General features: G+C 39.9%; 1 protein-coding gene and 1 non-coding gene across 2 annotated transcripts in view; both read left to right on the top strand.

The window, feature by feature from the left end:
- Window positions 1-25240, top strand: part of GPD2 (glycerol-3-phosphate dehydrogenase 2) — a 236629-nt gene that overhangs the window by 24304 nt on the left and 187085 nt on the right. The window lies entirely within an intron of this gene.
- On the top strand, window positions 24980-25051 carry TRNAA-CGC (transfer RNA alanine (anticodon CGC)). The gene has a single exon. It is a non-coding gene; the product is annotated as a tRNA-Ala (tRNA).

The raw sequence follows: 25240 nt of genomic DNA, 5'->3' as shown, positions 1-25240 counted from the left end.
TGCCAATTGCAATCATGTGACAGGATGACAGTTCTCTTCTCTGGGAGAAGTCCAGACTTCCAGTGTCTGGGACAGAAATAATATAGACCAAGAAACATATATAGCTGATGATGGATGATTTTTGGCTCCCGTAATGTGAGGTTTGGTCTTCTTATTGTGAGACTTTGAAAATCATTAGATGAGAAATTTTTTTTTAATTTCTACTCAGCTAAAATTTTTCTTTCTTGTATTTCTGTATGCAGGCATACTGCAAAGATGGTTTGCCTGGTCAGTTTGGATTTATATTAAATTCTACCGCTTAATGAAAGCATGAATCTTTTTTGCCAGTGTAGCTGCTGTATTTTTATTGGCATTGTAAGTATGTGTCTGGGCTTCCCTGATGGCTCAGTGGTAAAGAATCCACCTGCAATGCAAGAGACACGGGTTTGATCCCTGGGTCAGGAAGATCCCGGGTGAAGGAAACGGCAACTTACTCCAGTATTCTTGCTTGGGAAATCCCATGGACACAGGAACCTGGTGGGCTACAGTCCATGGGGTCACAAAAGAGTCAGACATGACTTAGTGACTATGCAACAAAAAAATGTGTCCAAACATACTCAAATGACAGATGCTTTCCTGTCATCACTGATAGAGTACTACTATAGTGACTGTGTTTTCACTCTCAGGTAGAACTAATTCTAAGGAGATGATGGGGTCACTTCATGAATCACGTGTATACACACAGAAAAGGTAGCAGTTAGGGATGCTCTCAGATGCAGGCAACAGAAGAACCAACTAGTAGTGGCTTCAATAAATTTTGGCTCAGTAGCTCTATGACATTAAGGCTGCTATCTCTGCAATGTTACTGACCTTCCTTTCAATGTCAAATGATGGCAGCAGCATAAAAGTGTTCTGGCACCCTTGTCCCAGCAAAAGCATGTTTCAAATGCAGGAGGCAGGAGGTGTGTGGGCAAGTGACTTTCTGCTTGGATATTATCTTCTGATGAAGGAGAGGAAACACTTCAACAGACTTTTCTTTACATCAGCTTGCTCCAAATTGGTCCCACAATAGTCCTTGGCCTGCTGCTGAAGCCTCATTTCCTTAGAACTAGAGATTGTGACCTAATTTGTGAACAAATTTGGGGCTCCATTTGAAAGAATAAACAGAGGAATCACCTTTGTCTTAGCAAGGAATAGTGTCTCCTGCAGAAGCTACCCAAGAATACTCATGAGGCTTCATGGCGATCATGTCTATGTTGAATATGGAATTCTAGTAGAAGTTGGCCAAGTGAATTAAGTTGGAAAGGTTAAAAAGGCAGAAGAAATTGCATCTGCAAGTGCATGGAACAATCAGGGAACTGCAAATAATTAGAGCTGCACATTCTATATATGAGGAAGAGTGAGAGAAGAGGCTGTTCATGGGGTTCTCAAGGCAAGAATACTGAAGTGGCTTGCCATTCCCTTCTCCAGTGGACCATGTTCTGTCAGACCTCTCCACCATGACCCGCCCGTCTTGGGTTGCCCCACAAGCAGGGCTTGGTTTCATTGAGTTAGACAAGGCTGTGGTCCTAGTGTGATTAGATTGACTCATTTTCGGTGAGTATGGTTTCAGTGTGTCTGCCCTCTAATGCCCTCTTGCAACACCTACCATCTTACTTGGGTTTCTCTTACCTTGGACGTGGGGGTATCTCTTCCCGGCTGCTCCAGCAAAGCAAGCGAAAAAGTTGGCCTAAAGCTCAACATTCAGAAAACGAAGATCATGGCATCCATCCCATCACTTTATGGGAAATAGATGGGGAAACAGTGGAAACAGTGTCAAACTTTATTTTTTTGGTCTCCAGAATCTCTGCAGATGGTGACTGCAGCCATGAAATTAAAAGACGCTTACTCCTTGGAAGAAAAGTTATGACCAACCTAGATAGCATATTCAAAAGCAGAGACATTACTTTGCTGACTAAGGTCCGTCTAGTCAAGGCTATGGTTTTTCCTGTGGTCATGTATGGATGTGAGAGTTAGACTGTGAAGAAGGCTGAGTGCCGAAGAATTGATGCTTTTGAACTGTGGTGTTGGAGAAGACTCTTGAGAGTCCCTTGGACTGCAAGGAGATCCAATCAGTCCATTCTGAAGGAGTTCAACCCTGGGATTTCTTTGGAAGGAATGATGCTAAAGCTGAAACTCCAGTACTTTGGCCACCTCATGAGAAGAGTTGACTCATTGGAAAAGACTCTGATGCTGGGAGGGATTGGGGGCAGGAGGAGAAGGGGACGACAGAGGATGAGATGGCTGGATGGCATCACAGACTCGATGGACATGAGTCTGAGTGAACTCCGGGAGCTGGTAATGAACAGGGAGGCCTGGCGTGCTGCAATTCATGGGGTCGCAAAGAGTCGGACACGCTGAGCGACTGAACTGAACTGAACTGAGAGAAGAGGCTGCAGAGGCTGGCAGGAGTCACGTCACGAAGGCAGCATGAAAGCAGGGACACCTTCAGGCATCAATTCTGAAAGTGAAAGTGAAAGGCACTCAGTCGTGTCTTGACTCTTTGTGACCCCATGGACTATACAGTCCATGGAATTCTCCAGGCCAGAATACTGGAGTGGGTAGCCTTTCCCTTCTCCAGGGGATCTTCCCAACCCAGGGATTGAACCCAGGTCTCCCACATTGCAGGCAGATTCCTTACCAGCTGCGCCTGGAGGGAAGTCTAAGAATACTGGAGTAGGTAGCCTATCCCTTCTCCAGAGGATATTCCCAACCCAGGAATCGAACCGGGGTCTCCTGCATTACAGGCAGATTCTTTACTAACTGAGCTATCAGGGAAGCCCTTATCCATTCTGAGGTTGTTAAATTTGCAAATAAATACCTGTTTGAGCTTCCCCCAACTCGCTTATGGTTGAGAAGATCTAGATGGTACTGTCATTTCCCTGTTGCAAAGAGGAAAGAGCAGTCATTACACAAGACTACTTGCTCTCTCTCTTTCTGTCCTTAGCCAAATCTTGCTTGGGGGTTTTTCAGGTGTTTGTTAAGCCAGACTACTCAGTGAATGATGGAGCCTCAGATTTGCCAGCTATAGTTCCTGTGCTAAAACCTTTGGAGAAGAGAAGCTGAGTGCCTAGAATGAAACCAGTGCTACTAGCGTGATCATTATTGAATAAACCAAGGGATCAGTCAAAAGCTGACCCAAAAGCTCCCCAACAGGAATGTACATTATTAGGTAATGAGAGACAAACATAATCACATCTCCTCACTTTGGGAAGATTAACAGCATGAGGGACAGATGCCAGAAATATCAGTAGCAGAGGCAGGGTGCAGAGAAGGGAAGAGAGAGAAAAAGGGCTAGAGAGAGAATAAGGGAAAGGGAACAATAGCTGAACTCTAGAAATGAACATAAGTCATCATCTTGGAAACTGGTGGAAAAGGGACATGAAAATGTTAACTATTGAACAGTTATTTAGGGAGCTGAATTGTGTTATCACCAGGCCATGAGAATGACTGAATCTGTTTTCAAAACACAATGTAATCCCATCCTTCCAAAGAATATGATATATCCAGGTAAAATTATTGATTAAGGTTGCAATCATAAGTTATTTTGGATCAGGTTGAACTGATGTTCACCTTTCAGGGTAAGTACCTAATGTGTGAGGTCTCAGAAAATAGCCATGCCACTATTTTCTTTCTGTGAGCTTTGACTAATGGTTTATAGAGGTCCATCAATGGTTCTTACATCCTTTCTTCCCTGAATAGTTCTGAATAAGAAAACAATCATCAAAATGAAACCAGGTAATCTCTGAGGCAACAAGAGAAAGAGAAATGATGTTAGTTATTAGAAACTAAGGGCCAGAGGAGACCTGATTCATGGATCTGCAAGGCTGAGGAATATAGCTTGAAATGCAAATAGAAGCAGACTGGAGAACAGGAAAGATGCCTGTGGGGAAGCAGGCAATAGGGCCCTGTTCTCGTTGAAGAATAGCCTTCCCAGGTGACACTAGTGGTAAAGAACCTGTCTGTCAGTGCAGGAGACGTAAGAGATGTGGGTTCAATCCCTAGGTTGGGAAGATCCCCTGGAGGAGAGCATGGCAAACCACTCTAGTGGTTTCTCTTGTCTGGAGAATCCCATGGACAGAGGAGCTTGGTGGGCTACAGTCCATAGAGTAGCAAAAAATCGGACACGACTGAAGTGACTTGGCATGCACACACTAGTTGAAGAAAACCAATGTCTCCCAGAATAGAAATTCTCCACCAAGACTAGTCACAGAATTACCAGGAATACTCTGGAAAGGGCTTCCCTGTTGGCTCAGATGGTAAAGAATCTGCCTGCAATGTAGGAGACTCGGGTTTGATACCTGGGTCAGGAAGATGCCCTGGAGAAGGGAATGGCAACCCACTGCAGTGTTCTTGCCTGGCAGGGTCACAGAGAGTTGGACATGATTGAGCAACGAAGCATGCATGCATGTACAGTTGAAAAATCCCATTTCCAGACCTCAAGTCCTGCTGACTGAGAATATGACATTTTATGCAACTGGTCCAGAACCCACCCATGATGAAGCTTTCACCTGCTGCAGTGAAAATATTCATGTCATGATGACAACAGCCCTTTCTTGAGAAAGACTGTCATTTGTTTTCAGACCATTGGCTATCTTAATTTTTACTGGGGTGTTCTTCCTTTTTTGAAATTATAATAAAACATGGCACTTTAAAACAATGTACTTAGCAAAATTAAAATGAGCAAAACTATTGTTGGATGTTGACCTTGGATGATCTACCAAATTCCAGTCCTAAGGAGACTGGACCACCCCTGAGCTAGTGACTATCACCAGGGAATGCCATGCGTTGATTGGCTCAGCCATGATTCGTCTGTTCCTGAACCAATGCCATTGCTAAGGGAAATGGGATTATCCTAATCAATTTAACACACAAAGATCAGTCCCTGAAGCTGGAGATGCTGCAAATACCATTAAAACCAACAGGCTGCCAGGCAATGTGCTGGAGGAGAATTGAAGTTGGAGGAATTACCCCAAGTCCCCTCCATAGTTATTTCTAAATATACTTACTATTGGCTACTTGCATACAGCAGTTGCCTAGACTTACCCTTACTGCTTGCATTAAAGTAGTTTGGGTTAAAATGAAAAAAGCTTCCAGCATTAAATGTTATTTGTGTTATTTACTTAATACTGAAAGTACTAAAATGTTACTGAAGGTTTAAAAATATAGAAAATTAGAAGAGAGAAAAGACTTGTTTCTCCAGCGAAGATAATTGTCCCTAAAATTTAATGTTATCAACATTGTCTTTCTCTTATGTGTGTGTATATTATGTTATATACAGAATTTTGTATATTATTTTAGATTGAGTTTTAAACTAATATATGCCTTTCTTGATTACAAGAGAAGTATCTAGTTATGTTTTTAAAATGGGAAAATACAGAAATGTAAAATAAAAAAGAAGGATGGATGGAAGGAAGGAAGAAAAAAATAGAAATCTCATTAAATGCATTCTCTAAGTTTTAGTATGCATCAAATATTTGTTTTATATAGTTGAGGTAAAGCTATTTATTCTTGTGTTTTAAGCATAATTAACAAAGAAATGCTCATTTGTCTTAGATGATGGATAATATTTACCACTGGATGGATTATTAGTCTTTCCCAATTAAAAAAAAAGTGACTCAGGTAATCAATATGAGTTTTAAAGATGTGGAAACTCATAACTCAAGTTTCCTAGCAATAAAAATGATTACTCTTGCTCTACGTAGCTCTATTTTATGGAAGGGGCTTACATATAATAATTCTCTCAGTGTGGCTCACAATTTAGTAAACAGTTTAGCCATTTTTTATTTTAATTTTTAAAATCAAAGTTGTATATGCATATAATTGTAAAAGATGAATACAAGCACAGAAGTTTTCTGCTCTGATTTCCTAGTAGATCCACTCCTAGCGCATCTCCCTTGAGATAACCACTCTCATTTCTTTTTGCTGTATCTTCTGGACTCTCCTGCTATGTGTCTCAGTGCTTTTAATGCCATTTGTAGTTATGGTACTGAACATGAATTATTACCTCTCAACTCTGGAATATGAGTATTTAGCAATCTTCCACTCTCCTTCTCATCCTCCAAATATTACTATATCACAATTTTTTGTTAAATCAGCATAAATTGTATTTGTGTGTCCATATAAATATTGTTTATAGATGAATATGTAATTTATTTTGATTACACTTCCTTTCTTCTATAACTTTGCCTTCCAGAGTTGATTACTGTCTGATTTGGTTGTTGTTATTACAAGTTTTCTTTATTTTCTATACACCTAGCGTTATTTAACCACTCCAAATTTTTAATATGAATTTTTAAAAATCAAACTCTCACTGAAGTGAAAAACATATCAACAGAGGCAAACATATGAAGTTGCTTGCTGGCTTGCTTGCTTATGTTCCAGGGACACAGACTGACTGCTCTCCAGGTCCTCTGCATAGCTGTCATTCTGGGATTCTCCTCACCACTCTGTGTTGACCATTCTCTGAACATTTTTCCCTCTTTCACTGTACTTATTCATTCAGTAGAGCAAATCAGGCATTGGAAGGCCATTTTTTTTGAGAACTTGCTTGTCTGACAAATATTTATTCACTCACATTCAATTGATAGTTTGGGTAGGTAGATAACTCCAAGCTAAACACTTTCTCTCGGAATAATAGAGGCATTGCTCCACTCTTGTGGCATCCTGTGTTTGCAGTTCCCTTTACTTGAAGGTGGTCTCCGCTTTCTCTCTGGAAGCTCTTACCTCTGTCTCAGGTGTTTTGAAATTGTATCATGAGCTTTGATGTCTGTCTCTTTTCATTCATTGTACCAAGAACTCTACAGAAACATGTTCTTCAGTAACAGGATATTTTCTTATATTGTTTCGTCTATCATTTCCTTTTTATCAATGTGCCCTTCTCCCTTTCCCTTCTCAAATTCTTACTGTTCTGATTTTGTATTTCCTGTTGGCATGCTTGATTTTCTTACTTTTCCTCTCCTATAGCTCATCTTTTTGCCTTCTAAATTATTTTCTTGGGGTGACCTCTCCAAATTTATGTTCTAAGCACTCTACTAATTAAAAAATATATTTTTTAAATTTCTTCCTTTATTTGACTGTGTGGGGTTTTAGTTGTGGCACTCAGGATCTTTAGTTGAGGCTTGTGAACCCTTAGTTGCAGCATGTGGGATCTGATTCCCCAACCAGAGATCAAACCCGGGTCCCCTGCATTAGGAATTCGGAGTCCTAGCCACTGGACCACCAGGGAAGTCCTTAAACATTCTACTAATTTAAAAAACTTCTGCTGACTTGTTTTATAATTTCTATGTACTTTAAACTTTTTCATTCTTCCTCACCACTACTTTTTCTTCGATAACACTCTCGTTGATTTACAGATACAGTGTTACTTGTCTTTCGGATTATATAAATTATATACTTTAAACACAGTTTTTCTGTCCTCCACATTTCTGTTTCTTCAGCATTCGATTTTATTTTTAAAAAAATATTTATTCCTATTTTGTATTTTGGAGGTTGCATTCACATTCCTGGGGATAGTGGGCTGTCTCTCAGGTTCTAGATGGAAGCTCTGTATGCTGATTGGAGGCTCTGTGCATGTATATGCAGGGGCAGAGGACAGTGTGCAGTGAGAAGGTTGCAGCTGCTTTGAGGCTTCACTGCTGCAGGGTGAAAGGAGAGGGACCAAGCTGTTCAAATGTCAGTGTTGTTCACCTTTTATTTGGGCCAGACCCTCTTATTAGCTTTCTATGACTGCTGTAGCAAATTGCCACAAACAATGACTTAAACCAACATAAATTTATCTTATAGTTCTGTAGTTCAGAACTCTTAAACCGGCCTCACTAGGCTAAAATCAGGGCTGTGTTTTTTTGTAGAGGGTCTACAGGAAGTTGGTTTTCTTGCCTTTTCCACTTTCTAGTGGCTGACCGCATTTCTTTCTTCATGGCCCCCTTCCATGTTCAAAACCACCAACGGCAGCTCAAGTCTTTCTCACATTTTATAACTCTGACTCTGACTTCTACTTTTCTACCTCCCTCTTCCGCATTTAAAAGACACTCTATTTTGGGCCACTCAAATAATCGAGGATAATCTTCTTACTTAAAGGTCAGCTGATTAACAGCCTTCATTTCATCTGCAACCTTAATTCCCCCTAGCCATTTAACATAACATATTCTCAAAATCAGAGGATTAGGAGATGGCCGTCTTTGGGTGGTGGTCACTATTTTGCCTACCACACGTTCCAGGTTCCTATCTAATGATCCCTCCTAGTTACGGAACAGGGAATAGAACTGAGACTTCTTGATATTTCATAGCAATTTCATATATTCGCTGTGCTTTCTGTTTTCTGCAGGAGTTCACTTCCCATTCTCTGATATCTTAGTGTGGGTTCCCTATAGTTTAATTTGTCTGGAAAATGATTCACTGATTCATGCCAAATATAGAAAGAAATCCATGCATAAGCCAGGAACCTGCCTGAGAAGGTAATAGTTCCTTGAATGGGGGTGGTCATGTGCATGGGTAGCTATGTTGCTGGGTAGTGTGGCATGAAGATGTGAGAGGCTAATGGCTCTTGTTTCTATTTTCAATTCCAGCCACTACTCTCATCATTTTAGGTATCCAGTGTAATCTTAAGCCTTCTCAGCATTCATCCATCTGCATTCTTTCTTTCAAATTTGTCGACATCCTCTTTTTGCTAATTTCTTCTCACATGATTCTTCCTCCTGTGAGTTTTTGTTGTTGTTGTTGTTGTTGTTGTTCTTTTATATTTATTTTACTGAGATTTTTAGAAGGATCAGAGATAAATATAATCATTAACCAGAAGTTGTTTATCATTTTTAAACAAGTTATAAAACTAGAGAACAACAGATATTATTTTATATTATCACTAAACATGGAGAGAGGTTCATTATAAATTGAGAGGTACAGATTTGCAAATAAACATTTCTGTTCAGGTAGTTGGAAAAGAGAAAGGAAAAAGGAAAGAACAGGTTAAAGCATCACTGAAGATTAAGGTTGTTTCAAAACTTCAGAATTCATCTGATATCACATTTTCAATGGGATTAATGAAAGAAAGCCACACTGAGTAAGAACTATGCAAGTTCTTTCATATCACTACTGCATTTTGAATATCTTAATTTTGAATCATCTCTCAGTTCTCCAGAATATAACTGCAGGACATGATATTTTGTGAGACAATGTGTTCCTAAGAATCTCTTCCTTTTCCCTCATGCCTGAAAGAACTTTCCAAGTGTAAATATTTTTGGTTATTTTTTTCTTTAAATCTCTTCAGATGTTTCTCCATTGTCTCGGGACGGTGTTGTAAGGCACATGAAGGTGTGATTTTTGTTCCTTTCTATAGCCTGCCTAGATGCTTCTGAGAGTCTGTTTTTTAGTTTTTAAAATCATAAATGTATACAAATTTGGATTATATACCACTGACTGTCTAAATAAACAGTGGAAGGTACTTACACATATTGACACATTTCTGAGATTAAGGTAAAATATGGAACAAGGGTTCTTTGAATGGAATACAGATGGTCCTACTTAATGATCTGTCCTAATTAACTGCTGTATTAATTTTTAAATCAGATTTTCCATGGATCCATGAGTGGGATTATAAATTAAAGGCCAGTAAAAATCTGAGTCACTTAATTATCTGGAAATTTCTTACTTTAAGATCTGTGTAAATCTATATAACTACTTTTACCCTCCTTATTTCAGAATGTCAAAGCTATAAAGGCTAGTGTTTACCCTTTCTGTAGGAGCTGACATATATGTAGAGCTTTAGTTTTTATTACATAGTGGACTTGGTCATTTTATAGGCAAAAAACTATTTCAGCTGATTTAATTGTCATTTAATTGTGGCTCAGCTGGTGGGGAATCTGCCTGCAATGCTAAAGGCCTGGGTTAGATCCCAGGGTTGGGAAGATCCCCTGGAGAAGGGAAAGGCTACCTACCCACTCCAGTGTTCTGGCCTAGAGAATTTCATGGACTGTATAGTCCATGGGATCGCAAAGAGGCAGACACGACTGAGCGACTTTCACTTCATTTCACTTAGTTTTTACTACATAGTGGACTTGGTCATTTTATAGGCAAAAAACTATTTCAGCTGATTTAATTGTCCTTTCACCTCGCCCCCCTCCACTTTTTTTCTTTTTCTTTTTTTTCACTTTGACAATAGACGTCCTCTAAAGAGTCAGACATAACTGAGCGACTTTACTTTCACTTTTCACTTTCATGCATTAGAGAAGGAAATGGCAACCCACTCCAGTGTTCTTGCCTGGAGAACCCCAGGGACAGGGGAGCCTGGTGGGCTGCCGTCTATGGGGTCTCACAGAGTCGGACACGACTGAAGCGACTTAGCAGCAGCAGCAACAGATGACAACTGTCATCCTGAAATGACAAGTGCTGTTTTGTTTCTTTCTAACCCTGTTGTCTCAGAATGTCGGTTTTGGGGGCTATTCCATCCTTAAAGGTAGGGTCAGATACATCCATTTCTATATTTGCAGGGCCAAGCCCAACAATTAGCTTGAAGGATGCAGAGTGCTGGTGAAGTGTCGGTTGTGCGTTTACACTAGAGTGTATGTTTAAGCAGGGAGTCACAGAGGCCTTCCTCTTATCACTGCTCTCAGCCTCCCAGAGCAGATAGTCTGCCCTCTGGCCTTAGCTGTGAACCTCCTCTCTGGAGGCATAGACTATAGTTGAACATACACAGGATGTTTGCCTTTGGGAGGTCTGTTGCCCATGCCACCCATGGCACTGCCAACAGCATATCTGATGACATCTGAGAGGTTGAATGGAGGCTAGGATACCTGTTGTAAAGCTGTACTACAGTTAAATGAACAGCCTCATATAGTGCAAGTGTTGAAGGAGATGAGAAAGAAATGCAAGTCCTGAAACCTGCTCAGGAAGGTAAGATTTACCTGGATGGCAGAGCTGGAGAACAGAAGACAGCAAATGAAGAATAGCTGAATTCCTGGGCACAGAACATAAAGAATTTGAATTCATATATCCCAAATGAGTCTTCATCATTATTTAGGCACTGAATTTTTAGGGACATCACTATTCTCTTCATATTCACAGGCATGTACATCTGTATAGTAAATATTTTACCCACACCAAAGAGTTAAATCTATTTAATCTCCTTTCTCTAGTGAATTCTTAAATCATGGTCTCTGACCATTCCTTTAATGAGCAAGTGAAAACTTGTGAATAGCTTGAGTAGTTCAACAATGGTCAAGTAAGCTTTATAAGCACAAGTTTCTATGCAATAGCTGGATCATTGCCTTTATCTAACCAAAACAAGGTAAATCAAGAATTAATCATCCTAAGTTACACTCTAAATATTTGTTTCAGTTTTCAGCCTTGTCACAAGTCTGTGGGAGATCTGGTTAGTGTTTATGGATGACCTTCTTGATGGGTGAGAGCAAGCAGCCTTCCTGCCCTCTGTCCCCTGCAGACTTTCCAGTCTTTTCTGGTACCTTTGTTATAGAAGAATTCCAAAGTCATAATGGCTCAGATTAGTCACAATCATTTGGAAAGGGTTGCATTCAGATCCTAACCCTATCATGAAATGGATATCAAAATGGAATATGATCACAGTAATAGCCATAAAGGACTGAGTCCTTAAATACCTCCTCTCATTATTTCTTTATGAGGCAAGTTGAAATCCAAGGAAATAAGTAATATTCCTCAAGGCAATAAATAAATAAAACAATAAAGTAAAAATTCAAACCATTAAGTTGAAAATGAGAAACTTTTCACAAATACCTCTCAGAATTTTCCTATGTATGTATCCCAGAGATCTTGTGTGTCCTCCAAATTCTATGGTTCCTGTATTCCTGGTAACTGATCTCTGAATTTTATTCTATTTAATTCAGTTATATAAAAATGGCTAATATTTATTACTTCTCTGTGGCAAGTTGACTTCTAAGAGATCTGCATGTATTTACTGCTCAGTTTCCACTTAGCTTTTGTTATTCCTTTTAGAAACAGGCACAGGAAGGTTAGCAACTGTCTCAAGGTTTTTCATATAGGAAGTAAGAGAACCAAGATTCAGTCCCAGGCAATCTGATTCCAGCATCAAAGTGCTTAATCACACACAATAATATCTGTCTAAAATTCTTACTTTGTTACACATATTTATCAAATCTTGATTTCAAATAGACTTCTGAGCGGAAAGAGGAAGCAAAGGACAGCTGCTCAAAAATGTTAGAAGCAAATATCCTGCTGTGTTCACTAAAAAAAATTTTTCACTACCTTGACAAGTACAAAGAAATGTGTCCCCATCCAAATATAACACCAAACTGGGTGTTCCAGAAATGAATTTGAACTCAGAATCTTTGATTGATCGTAGAAAAAAAGACTTGGGAGAGCCTAACTGGAAAAGGTCAGTTTTCATTCCAATCCCAAAGAAAGGCAATGCCCAAGAATGCTCAAACTACCGCACAAGTGCACTCATCTCACACGCTAGTAAAGTAATGCTCAAAATTCTCCAAGCCAGACTTCAGCAATATGTGAATCGTGAACTTCCTGATGTTCAAGCTGGTTTTAGAAAAGGCAGAGGAACCAGAGATCAAATTGCCAACATCTGCTGGATCATGGAAAAAGCAAGAGAGTTCCAGAAAAACATCTGCTTCTGCCCTATTGACTATGCCAAAGCCTTTGACTGTGTGGATCACAAGAAACTGTGGAAAATTCTGAAAGAGATGGGAATACCAGATCACCTGACCTGCTTCTTGAGAAACCTGTATGCAGGTCAAGAAGAAATAGTTAGAACTGGCCATGGAACAACAAACTGGCCCCAAATAGGAAAAGGAGTACCTCAAGGCTGTTTATTGTCACCCTGCTTATTTAACTTATATGCAGAGTACATCATGATAAACGCTGGACTGGAAGAAGCACAAGCTGGAATCAAGATTGCTGGGAGAAATATCAATAACCTCAGATATGCAGATGACACCACCCTTATGGCAGAAAATGAAGAAGAACTAAAGAGCCTCTTGATAAAAGTAAAAGAGGAGAGTGAAAATGTTGGCTTAAAGCTCAACATTCAGAAAACTAAGATCATGGCATCCGGTCCCATCATTTCATGGCAAATAGATGGGGAAACAGTGGAAACAGTGGCTGACTTTATTTTTGGGGGCTCCAGAATCACTACAGATGGTGACTGCAACCATGAAATTAAAAGACGCTTGTTCCTTCTAAGAAAAGCTATGACCAACCTAGACAGCATATTAAAAAGCAGAGACATTACTTTGTCAACAAAGGTCCGTCTAATCAAGGTTATGGTTTTTGCAGTAGTCATGTATGGATGTGAGAGTTGGACTATAAAGAAAGCTGAGTGCCGAAGAATTGATGCTTTTGAACTGTGATGTTGGAGAAGACTCTTGAGAGTCCTTTGGACTGCAGGGAGATCCAACCAGTCCATCCTAAAGGAGATCAGTCCTGGGTGTTCATTGGAAGGACTGATGTTGAAGCTGAAACTCCAATACTTCAGCCACCTGATGTGAAGAGCTGACTCATTGGAAAAGACCCTGATGTTGGGAAAGATTGGGGGCAGGAGGAGAAGGAGACGACAGAGGATGAGATGGTTGGGTGGCATCACCGACTCAATGGACATGAGTTTGTGTGAACTCCGGGAGTTGGTGATGGACAGGGAGGCCTGGCATGCTGCGGTTCATGGGGTTGCAAAGAGTCGGACACGCTGAGCAACTGAACTAAACTGAACTGAATTTAAACAAGTGGATTTGAGCTAAACACAAAGCTCAAATTAATGGTACAACCTAGAAACACTCACTGAAAGGCTAAATCTTTGGATTTTTATACTATTTGGAAGAGGAGTGGGTTCTGTTAATAGGACAGACTTTGTGCAACATATGTTAAGAAAAAATTTGGAAGCACTTAAAAAATACAAGTTGGAAGCTCGATTCTGTGAAAAGAAAAAAAAGAGGAGGGAAAAATCCTTAAAATATTTTGAAGCTTTTAGGAGAGTCAATATTAAAATTAGTACGAATATAGAGAAAGGGCTTTCTGAGTCTAGTGGCTGTTGTTTTCCTAAATGTCAGCATGGAAACCCAAACAGACAGAGGTGAGTTAGGTCCCTGGAAAGACTGACTGGGAAAGCTGAGTGTTAAGTTTGTGACGTGGCTGATGGCAACCAAAAATTGTCAAGTGCATGATGACAAAGTGTTTCCTGGAACTAGGGGCTGCTTCAAGGCATATAAACAAGGGTAATGTTGTGGGGGCCCATGCTTTAAATCAAGACAGGATCTATATGTGGCAATATCACCAGCTGTTTGAACAATGTTCCCAGAGAGGTTTCTGGAATTAAGAAACCATTCATAGATAGTTTGAGCTGAGCTTTATACTGAATTGACAGTCTTTGCATATAGCAAAGGAAAACACCCAACTTTAAGACATAACTTGCTCTCTGCTTCTATTTTGACATAATGGAAGATAACCAATTTTAAAACATAACTTCCACTCTGCTTTCATTTTAATGTCATAATCTTGAAAATATAATACTTGGCTCTTAACAGAGAGTAGGACTACTTAACTTCATGACAGCTTTTAGAATTTACCCTGAAAATCATATTTCATTAAGCTCTTAACTTTAATTCAAGACAATTCCCTCTAGAGGTATGACCACCCACTCCAAGGAAAGCAGAAAAGTGTGTTTGAGTTCAAAGTTACCATCTGATCTGACCCTTGGTTTTCTCATCTATAAAAAGGAACGTTTGGTCTAAACCCCCTGTAAGAGTTTGTGGGGTTTTTTTGTTTTTAATCTTCATAATCAAATTCGGATGTTGTTGATATGACCTCCCTAGAGTGACTATCAGTTTCAACAGAAGAGAAGAGAAGCCTGGGGGATAAGAAAAAATATATGTGTGTGTATCAGACACACCTACCCATATAATACTTTTTTTGGTAAAGCAATATTTTATTATTCTTTTAAAAAATATTTATTTATTAATGTGGCTACAGTGTGTAATAGTTTCGGCATGTGGGATCTTTAGCTGTGGCATGTGAGCTCTTAGTTGTGGCACATGGGATTCCCCAACTAGGGACAGAACCCTGGCCCCCTGCATTCGGAGTGCAGTCTTAGCCACTGGACCATTGGGGAAGTCTCTATAATGCTCTTAAGTGAATATGATGCTCAAGAAATTTACAACACTGTAAACTAAATAAGAAGACCTCTCTGTAAAAACCAGAAAAGAAACTTACCTAGCTTTCCAAATATGCTTCCCTAGAACATTATTCTCCCCATAGAGTAAGAAAAGCACTTTGCAGACTTCCTAAAACATCAGCCTAACCAGAGCTGTGGCTTCTTCTAAAGTCTTGAGTATTTATGGCTCACATGTCACCATTTAGGTTACCATTTACCAGAACAATGAAGTGTTTTTGTTTAAAAGTCTTTCCCCTCAAATTAAACAGAGATGAAACTGAATCAACAATGGAGTTCTAGAAGCTGACAAACTGAAAATATCAATAAGCTATTAACAACATGCTCTGTCTAAGGATACTAGGAAGTTGCATCCATCCTGAATTCTTAAGAGAAAAAGACCTTTAGATCAGAATGCAGGCCTTAAGAGGGCCTGAGAGATCTGCCCTCTTAGCACAGTAGGCAGCACGTCAGTCTCATAATCTGAAGAGGGGCTGAGAGGAGCCTTAGCCTAATCATGTTTTTTTCCCCTTACAAACACTTTCTGATCATGCTCAGCAACTTGGCCATGCAACAGTTGCATGTTGTCTGTATACTATCTCCTAACCCTTTTGTAAAATGGAAATTTATTTAGTGAGGGGCCATTAGTGCTCAGAAAGTAGACCAGCACAGCAGTCTGATGGCATGCAAAAATTATTCTATTTGTCATTATCTGGGGGTAGGGGAGGGCCCTTTATACTTGGGCCCACAGAACAGCCACTTCCATGAAACTTTTAACTAACCCAATTAGACTTTAGATTTTATGGTGATAATTGTGCAACTTTGTGAATATACAAAAAAACCAATGAATCGTACACTGTAAATGGATAAACTGTGTCTCAACAAAGTTGTTCTAAATTTTTTTTATAGTGTGTAGAGTCACACTTGAATACAGGTTCTTGAATCTTAGCCCAAAGGGCCGAATCTCTGGATGATGAGTTCAGGCAACTCTGCTTTAAACAAATATTTCAGGTGACTCGGATGAGATGATTCAAGGGCCACACTTTCACGGAAATCTAAAAGAAGTGATGTATTTTGGTATTTCCTCTAAACAAGAAAAGAAATCCCATGAAAGTTCAGAATGATCAATAATCAGTAAACAAGTAGTGTAACCATCCTTAAGCAATTGTAAATTTGACTCAGTTCATAACTCCCCATTATGAATATGAATATTATCAGTACTATAGTGACTGTGATAAATTTTTATTGGAACTAGGTCAAGAAAACTTATATGAGCATTTGTCAAGTCACAGAAGAATTTTCAGTACATATCCTGACTGAATCCTCACAAAAACCCTACTGAGTTGTAGGAGCTATAAAAGCCATCTGTCTTCTACAGATGAGAAGGTGGAGATTCAACAAAGTTAAATGTTTTGCCCCAGATACCTAACTGATAACTGACCAGTCTGCTTGGATACCAGGTCTTCTTTTTTTTAAATTAATTTTTATTGGAGTATAGTTGCTTTATAATGTTGTGTTAGTTTATGCTGTACAGCAAAGTGAATCAGCTATATGTATACATATATCCCCTCTTCTTTGGATTTCCTTCCTATTTAGGTCTCCTCAGAGCACAGAGTAGAGTTCCCTATGCTATACAGTAGGTTCTTGTAGCTGCTGCTGCTGCTAAGTCACTTCAGTCGTGTCCGACTCTGTGTGACCCCATAGACAGCAGCCCACCAGGCTCCCCCATCCCTGGGATTCTCCAGGCAAGAACACTGGAGTGGGCTGCCGTTTCCTTCTCCAATGCGTGAAAGTGAAAAGTGAAAGTGAAGTCGCTCAGGCATGTCTGACTCTTAGCGACCCCATGGACTGCAGCTCACCAGGCTCCCCCGTCCCTGGGATTCTCCAGGCAAGAACACCAGAGTGGGTTGCCATTTCCTTCTCCAGTGCATGAAAGTGAAAAGTGAAAGTGAGTGAGTTATCTATTTTATACATAGTGGTGTATATATGTCAATCCCAAACTCCCAATTCATCCCACCCTCCCTTGCCCACTTTGGGGATACCAGGTCTTCTGACTCCTGTTCAGCACTCTCTTCAGTATAAAAATCTGTCTAAAGATGCTTCTTCAGCATCTACCAGCATGGCCTGCATCTAACCTTTAGAAGCTATTTTTTATGAAGTTTCTATTGTTAATGATGCTAAGAAACAGTACATCATTTTTTTCTGTTTGTATCACTAAAAGAAATTGCAGAATTTAACACATTTACCTCCAATTTCTGTAACTGTGCTGTGCTTAGTCACTTAGTTGTGTCTGGCTCTTTGTGACTCCATGGACTGCAGCCCACCAGGCTCCTCTGTCCATGGGAATTCTCCAAGCAAGACTGCTAGAGTGGGTTGCCATGCCCTCCTTCAGGGGATAGTCCCAATTTTTGTAACATTTTTGTCTAAAAAACTGGATTAATGTATATCTGCAGTGGGGAGCATATGTAAATGTGTGTGTGTGTTTGTGTGTGTGTGTGTTGAAAGAGAGAGAGAAAAGGGGCAGATATTTATTGTGTTTTCGTATGTTTGTGGAAAGAAACATGAAATATTCTAATGTGAAATTACAAAATAGAACTATTACTTTATATGTGAACTGTTTAAAGAAACTAATATTTATTGGATAACTACTATGCTATAAATCTACTTCCTTCCCATCACCAACCCTCAACCCCCAACCCCTTGTTTATAGTTGTTTATTTGACCAGACTGTGACATACTGGATCTTTGATCTTCATTGTGGCCTTTGAAATCTTAGTTGTGGCATGGGGGATCTAGTTCCCTAACAGGGATTAAACCTGGGCCCCCTGCATTGAGAACTCAGCTCTTAGCCGCTGGACCACCAGGAAAGTCCCTCCATTTCTTAAAGATATGCATTGGGCTCACTGCCTACTTTACCCAGGCCTCAGCCTTCTTCTTGAGGTGAATTAATGTCCCTGTGGAAGCCCAAATATTTCAAGTCTTTCAGTTTCTTGAACATCTCATCTTTATTAACCACTCTTCACTCTTTTATATCTTTGTCATCTCCCTCTTTTCTGACTCCATATTTTCACTCAAACATACTGAATCTTCTTCTACCTTAAAATAAGAAACAAAACAAAGAAACTTTCTTATCCCTGACTCTCTTTAGTCTACCATTCTTTCATTTAGTTGCTCAAGTAGGAAACTTTGGCATCATTTATTCCTTTCTTTTCCTTATCCCTACTGTCCAGCTGATTATGAAAGTTCTGCCAAACCCACTTCCTCAATATCTCTTTATTAATTCAGTTTTCTCCTTCTCCATTTCCAATACAAAGTCTCAGAATCAGTGTTGTCCAATAGAACTACTAATGAAAAAAGTAAAAAGTGAAATTAATTTTAATGATGTATTTTACTTAATCCAGTATATCAAAATATTTTCAACATGTAGTCATCATGAAAAAAACTTCTAATGATATATTTTACCTTCGCAATTTGCATTAGCCATATTTCAATAGACATATGTTGCTAGTAGCTACTATATTGTAGAACGCAACTCCAGATCATCATTTCTTGCCTATTATTCCATTGCTTGAGGCCAGAAGGAAGCTTCCAGTGGTTTCCTTGTTTCCTGCTGGGACCCACTCCATATGCTCTATAATCTAAGGCCAAAATGCTTTTTCTAAAAATAAAACTCATGTTTTTTCTCTCTGTAGAACTCTGCATGGTTTCTCACAGCTCTCCATGCTCTTAGGATATTTACAAGACCCTGTGTAAAGTAGACCTGTCTGCTTTCCAGCTTCCTCCTTGTCATGTTCCTCAACACAGCACACACACCCCGCTAAATATATTCCATCCCTGAAAGGTTTATGATCCCCTTGGCTTCGAGGTCATTTTGTACTCTGTTCCTCCTGCTTAGTTTGTTCTTCGTCTTCCTTATCCCCCACCCCCATCCACACTAGGCTAACTGCTACTCATACTTAAAGTCTCCACAGAGATCTTCCCTGATCCCTGGTCTGAACTGTGTGTTCCTCTTTTGTGCTCACATGGAACTCTTAGTTCCTTCTCTCATAGCCTTTATTGTATAATCAATGCTTTCTTTATGTTTGCTGTTGCCTCAGTTATTACCTCTAAGTACAATTAGCTTGGGGGCATTGCTAACTTTGTCACTTTTTTAGCCCCAGTTCCAGGCATAGTGCCTGACATATGGTATGTGATCAATAGATGCTCACTGGGTCAATGAATACGAAAATGAGTAAATGTTATCTTTTTTTAAGACCAGAAAAGAATAAAAGAATAATCTTTCCTATTTGCAAACTTTTTTGTGATTAAAGGTAGTTGTGTCTCTTGTCCTTTCTTGATTCCTAGGGTCTCATGAATTTCCAGATGAATTTGCTTCAAAAGAAATAATTTCTTTAAGTTTAGGTATTAAAAGTAAAGAACTTGACAGAGCTCTTTTCACTAGAAAACAAGAAAACTTCCCAGAGAGAGTAACTGTGAATCACATGGCATATATTATAAAAATTAACATTTGATTTCTGTGAAATAACTGTTATTAAAGTTAACCAATGACTTCCATGTCACTAAATCTGAGGGACATTTTATATCTTCGAAATTTTACCTGATTTCTCAGGTGCCAGTATTTTTAAACTTAACTCTGTATTGAAACATTCTTTTCTCATTGGGATCCCTGAAATCTTATTATGGCTTTCCTCTGTATCGCTGGCCATTCCTTTTCATTCTCCTTTCTCAGTCTTTACATATTAGGGTTTCTCAAAGCCAGACCCTCAGTCCTTTCTTGTCTTATTCTCTGCTCTCTCCCTAAGTAGTCTCATCCAATCCATGACTTTGTTTTGTCTATACTAGTGTTTCTCAAATATATATTTCAACACAAAACCTCTCTTCTGTCTCCAAATTCATCATCTAAGTGTCCATTTAAAATTCCATTTGAGAGAGATGAATTATCCCAATTTGAACAGAATAAAAATGGAATTAATGACTACCTATAAAGTTCACTCTCCCTCCCATGTTTTCTGTTTCATTGAATGACACCATGATGCATGTAATTTTTCTAGCCAGAATACTGGGAATTATCTTTGACACCTCCTTCTCTCATAATCCCAATTTTCAATATGTCTGTAAGGAAATCAGTAGTGAATTAATATCAGAGATGCTTTGCATTAACAAATATGTACAGAGTCCTTAACACATATATTATATATTTTATATTATTATTGTATTCATGCAATGTATACATCTATATTTGCAACACTATGGAATTATTTCTGAAGCTCCGCATAACATTTATCTAAATGCTATTCATTCCCTATCCTGGCAACAGTTATTGGAAACATTAGTTCCCTATCTGTGTAACAACTGTTTGTTCCTTTCTACATCACAGGAAATCATTGCCTTTCATTCTCCACTTTTCCTCTTTTGTGCATCTTTTTCTTTTTCCGATCAGTTACGCAATCTGTATGTATAACTTCTTATTGTCACATTAATCCTATTCCATTGCTGCTGCTGCTGCTGCTGCTAGCCCATTCTATTTCCTTACACCCCCTCTTTTAAAGCTTTATTGAGGTCTAATTTACATATCATAAAACAACCGTTTTAACTGCCAAACTAAGTATTATAATTTTGGTTAATTTTATTGAGTTGTGCAACAGTCACCATCATCCAGTTTTAGAATATCCTTTAGAATATCTTCATCAGTGCAATAGAATCCTTTATGTCCATTTACCCTTAAACACCCTTTTTACCGATTTCCCACTTGACATTGTAAAGCCAGGATGTATTATGTGCCTCAGTAGAACCCAGTGAGTGCTTGATGCTATGGGGAGTTCATATAGAATAAAATATGATACCTAATCTCCAGGGGACTAACTAGTTGATAAACTAAGACCTCAGTCAGAGGCCTCCACAAGCGAATATGTACCCTATTTCCAGCTTTTGTGAATAGGCCAGTATAAGACTACAGGGATTCCTATGGTTAAGCAGATAATTTAAGTTTGGAAAAAATCTTTCATATCCCATACAGATAATTTTTTTTTCTCCCTATAGGCCTATAACACCCTTTCTGAAACTGACCATTGAGTTTCCAGAAGTATGGGCTTTCTGTAACATCTTTTCTCTCTTAAATGTCATCTTAAATATGTACCTCCTTCTGTTTCCATCTATTTGTAACCAGAATCTAAATTATAGAATGTGCATCTTTCCAAGTAGAATCTAACACTGTTCAATAAATACTTCTAATTCTAAATGCAAATTATGATCACTATAATTTTTCACATTAGGGGTACTTATTGAAAAGACTAATGTTTATTAGCTGTCTCTGAATTAAATGTAACCAGTAGTTTTTTTGGCCCTTAGGTTGTTATTGATGATAATTAACTGTGCTGATGAAGAATTACTAATAGTTATGACCCTGAGAAGCAAAAGAATGTATTTCAAAGAGCTGCCTGTTCCTTTACGTATTGAGTAAAGCACTCCTTTTTCATCCAGGAAGCCACAAGCACAGGGCATTCCCAGGTGCCAGGTGTAGATTACTCCACTCCTATTCTTTCTTAGTCTCATCTTGAGCCCTTCTAATGGCCAGCAAATCAGCAGGGACAGCTGGTTGGAAGAACTCATTCATGTGATGTGGAGGTGGTTAGAGGAGACAGGATATGCAAGGGTAAGGCATGTTTGTTTTTAGCACTTGAACACCTGCCTCCACCAGTTTTATTTTATATGAAGGAAAATAGTGAGAAGAAGTTGGACTGAGATAGTTTCTTTCATCCTCTAGCAATGCCAGCTTCCCAATGTGGGAGCCCCTGGGCAGTGAGTAGTCCTCTTCTGTCAGAATTTTAGCAAGCTTGGCTGCTCACATAATTGGGTGAAGATCTTGAGAAAGCATGTACTTGAACACTATGGTTCTCTACCTTGGCTGCATATTAGAATCACCTTTTAAAATTCCTATGCCCAGACCACTCTCAGACCAATTAAATAAGTATATTTAGGAATGGAATTCAAGCATCAGAGTTTTTTTTAAAGCCTGCCACGTGCTTTCAATCTACTGCCAAGTTTGAGAATCACTGGACTGGTGACAGGTATCTCTTGGGTTTTTCCCTGGTTTTATTGAGATACAATTAACATATAATATTGTACTAGATTCAAGTGAATGACATGATTTGATATATGTGTATCTTGTGAAATGACTAACACAGTAATGTTAGTTAAAACCATTACTAGACATCTGTTGTCATGAAAAAACAGACCTTAAGTACTAGCTCTTGGGCTTGGCTGCACCTTGGAATAACTTGAAAGTTTAAAAAGGTACTGTTGCTTACACCCATTCCTAGCAATTCTGACCTCATTGGTTGGAAGTGGGCTAGAGCAAGTATCAGCATTTTTTCCAAGACTCTTGTAAGTAATTCTAATGTGCCGATAAGAGTAAGAACTGCTGCTTGGACTGGGAACAAGCATCTTAACTTGTTGTCAACTTAGAAGGAAAGATGCTTTATACCTGCTGGACAAAGATTGCCAGGAGCTGAAACAAGAATGTGAAAGGAAATATGGAAATCGTACCAGAGATAAAAGTCACCTGCCTCAAAGTGGGGGTGTAAGGTCGATTGTTGTGAATGGGGGGGAGGTGTGCACGATGTGTGACAGAGAGACTGAGAATGGGGAAAATTTGTCCCCCACCAAGAGAAATGTGGGGAAGGTGGAAGATAGAAGTGTCTTTTTAATACTCCATGGTTTTGGACACTTGGTCAGCCTATCTTCATCTGTAAGCAGAGCATACAGAATAAATGGGATCCAAGAAGTAGTCCCTAATTTAAAGTGTGCCATTTCTCTCACCTTTCCCATCCACTACAGTGGCTGAAAAAGCCAACTTTCTCTTGGGTTATGCCAGGCCAGTAAACTGATTTCACATCCTCTCTTGGATTTAGAGCTTGACTTCAGAGCTTGACTTCATTTTCTTTACCCAATTCACCAAGTTATGTCCTGGACTCGTAGAATAAATAGGAGGAGTGACCAGTTTAGAAGGAGCCTTCTTGAGGCTTAGCTCTGAACCTTAAGAACAAAGTTCTTGCCTAAGAATGAAGTCCCAGAAAGGAAGTGCCTCAGATAATGGAGAAATGTCTTAATATGAGGAAGGGATCCTAAAGAGGATGTCAAGGTGCGGTCACCAAAGGCAAACATGCTTCCTTTACAACTAACTGAATACTACACTTGTCATTTGCACTGGTGAAAACCCTGGTTGGTGAAAAATGGTTCTCTGTTTCTTGACTCAATCAGCTGAAGAGGTTCATGTTCTAGTGACTCTGGATGGAAAGCAGGGGTTGGTTTGGAAATGTTTCAGTTTGGAGCGGGGCTCCTTAATGATGGTTCAGTGACGTGGCTTTTATCTTTTTTTAAAGACATTCTGCATTGAAGTTGCATTAAATCAGTATGTGACTTGTTCTGGCTTGTTCTCATTAAAAACAAAATCTGATTATGATTTTGCGCCATTATTTGTTGAAATTACTGTAAGCAAACACAGTAACTTATTTTTAATCTAGGACTTGATTATGAAACTTGTGGTTTACCCAGAGTTATTTTGAAACTTCTGCTTTTCTGCTCTGGCTGTTGGCCTGCTGACTTTTCAATTTACGAGGGGCGCTCTGCTGCAACGGAAAACAGTGGAAATTCTAGGCCCTCACCGTGTGCCCTTTGGGTCAGCCTTACAGGTCATCTGGAAGAGAAGGTAGCCCAACTACCCCGACAAAAAATCGCTCCCCTGTTCTTTCCCATCAGGGCACCCGAGGCTTTTCCCACTCAGCCTTCACTTCCTTGGGGTGGTATCAGTTTAAACTGCACTGGGAAGGCTCAAACACATCATTTCATTATAAGGGTAAGTTAGTTCAACGTATTACCCAGCACTCATATTTGAGAGAGAGAGAGGTTATTTCAAGGAAACACGACTGGAGTACATTTCTTCCTTTGGGGCTGGGAGTAGGCTTAGCGGTTACGAAGAGTTCAGAGGACACAGTGAAGTAGTGTTAAGTGCCTTACGTGTTTCTATCACAGCATATCAGTCAGATGGGTCCAACGTGTAAATACCGGCGAGAAAAGTGCATCATGAGAAGGTACCTCCCATCAACCTTATCATTTATGTAAAATTAAGCTACAAAGAGGGTGTCGGTGTCATTTTCTTTCAGTTTGGACCCCACATAAAAAGCATGCTGTGAAGTCATTTTCTCCTTCAAGAGTTGGCTGTAAGCCCTACAAAGCCAGTTTATGGGGATTTGGCGTGAACATGTTTTTCTGAGATGTGGGTTTATTTTGGTGGGGGAGGGGCGGCTGTACAGGTAAATCCGAAAGGTTTTCGGCTGTGCACAGAAGGTCCCCACCGCTTTGCTTCAGGAGCAGACCTCCTTTGGCGCCAGGACAGTGGTCGCGGCGATTCCCGCCTGCTCCCTGGTACCGGGTACTGGGGGCTCCTCTCCGCAACAAAGCGCCGGATGCACCCCCACCTCCGCGTTCTGCAGCGCCTGCGCAGTAAGCCGACGGAGGAGTCGGGCTCGGGCTGGCACTCTGCGCTGGGACGTCCCGCCCCGCCGCCTGGCAGGGTGTAGGGTGTCAGTTCGGGGTCCAGGCGCCCGGCAGGAGTGCTCGAGAGCCAGTCAGGTTTGCGTCCCACAACGCTGGCTGCATGGAGTTTTGGTACATCCCAGAAACAGTTTCTAAAGGAAGTGGCAAAGGTAGAAAAGAGGATGCCGTGGGAGCTCTCACCAAAATAAAGTCTTGAAACTTAACCAGAGCTGTCGGTCTAGCGCTAGCCTGAATGAATACCTGTAACAGAAAGAGACTTCTCGGCTGGGGGATGTAGCTCAGTGGTAGAGCGCGCGCTTCGCATGTGTGAGGTCCCGGGTTCAATCCCCGGCATCTCCAAACAGCCAAGGGTATTTTTTTTAATTTTTAATCCATATAATATAGTAAATGTATGTCCCATTACATTTCACATGTGTACTCTAGGCGCCCTAAAAATATATAAAAGAAAGTCTAGAAAAATAAGGCGCGCCTCAGGGAATCAGCCTTTAATTGCTCCAGGAGAAACTCAAACGGGAAATTATGCTCGTC

This window comes from Ovis canadensis, chromosome 2 (genome assembly GCF_042477335.2).
Source record: "Ovis canadensis isolate MfBH-ARS-UI-01 breed Bighorn chromosome 2, ARS-UI_OviCan_v2, whole genome shotgun sequence".
NCBI classification, from domain to species: domain Eukaryota; kingdom Metazoa; phylum Chordata; class Mammalia; order Artiodactyla; family Bovidae; genus Ovis; species Ovis canadensis.
This window is presented reverse-complemented; position numbering and strand designations above follow the sequence as displayed.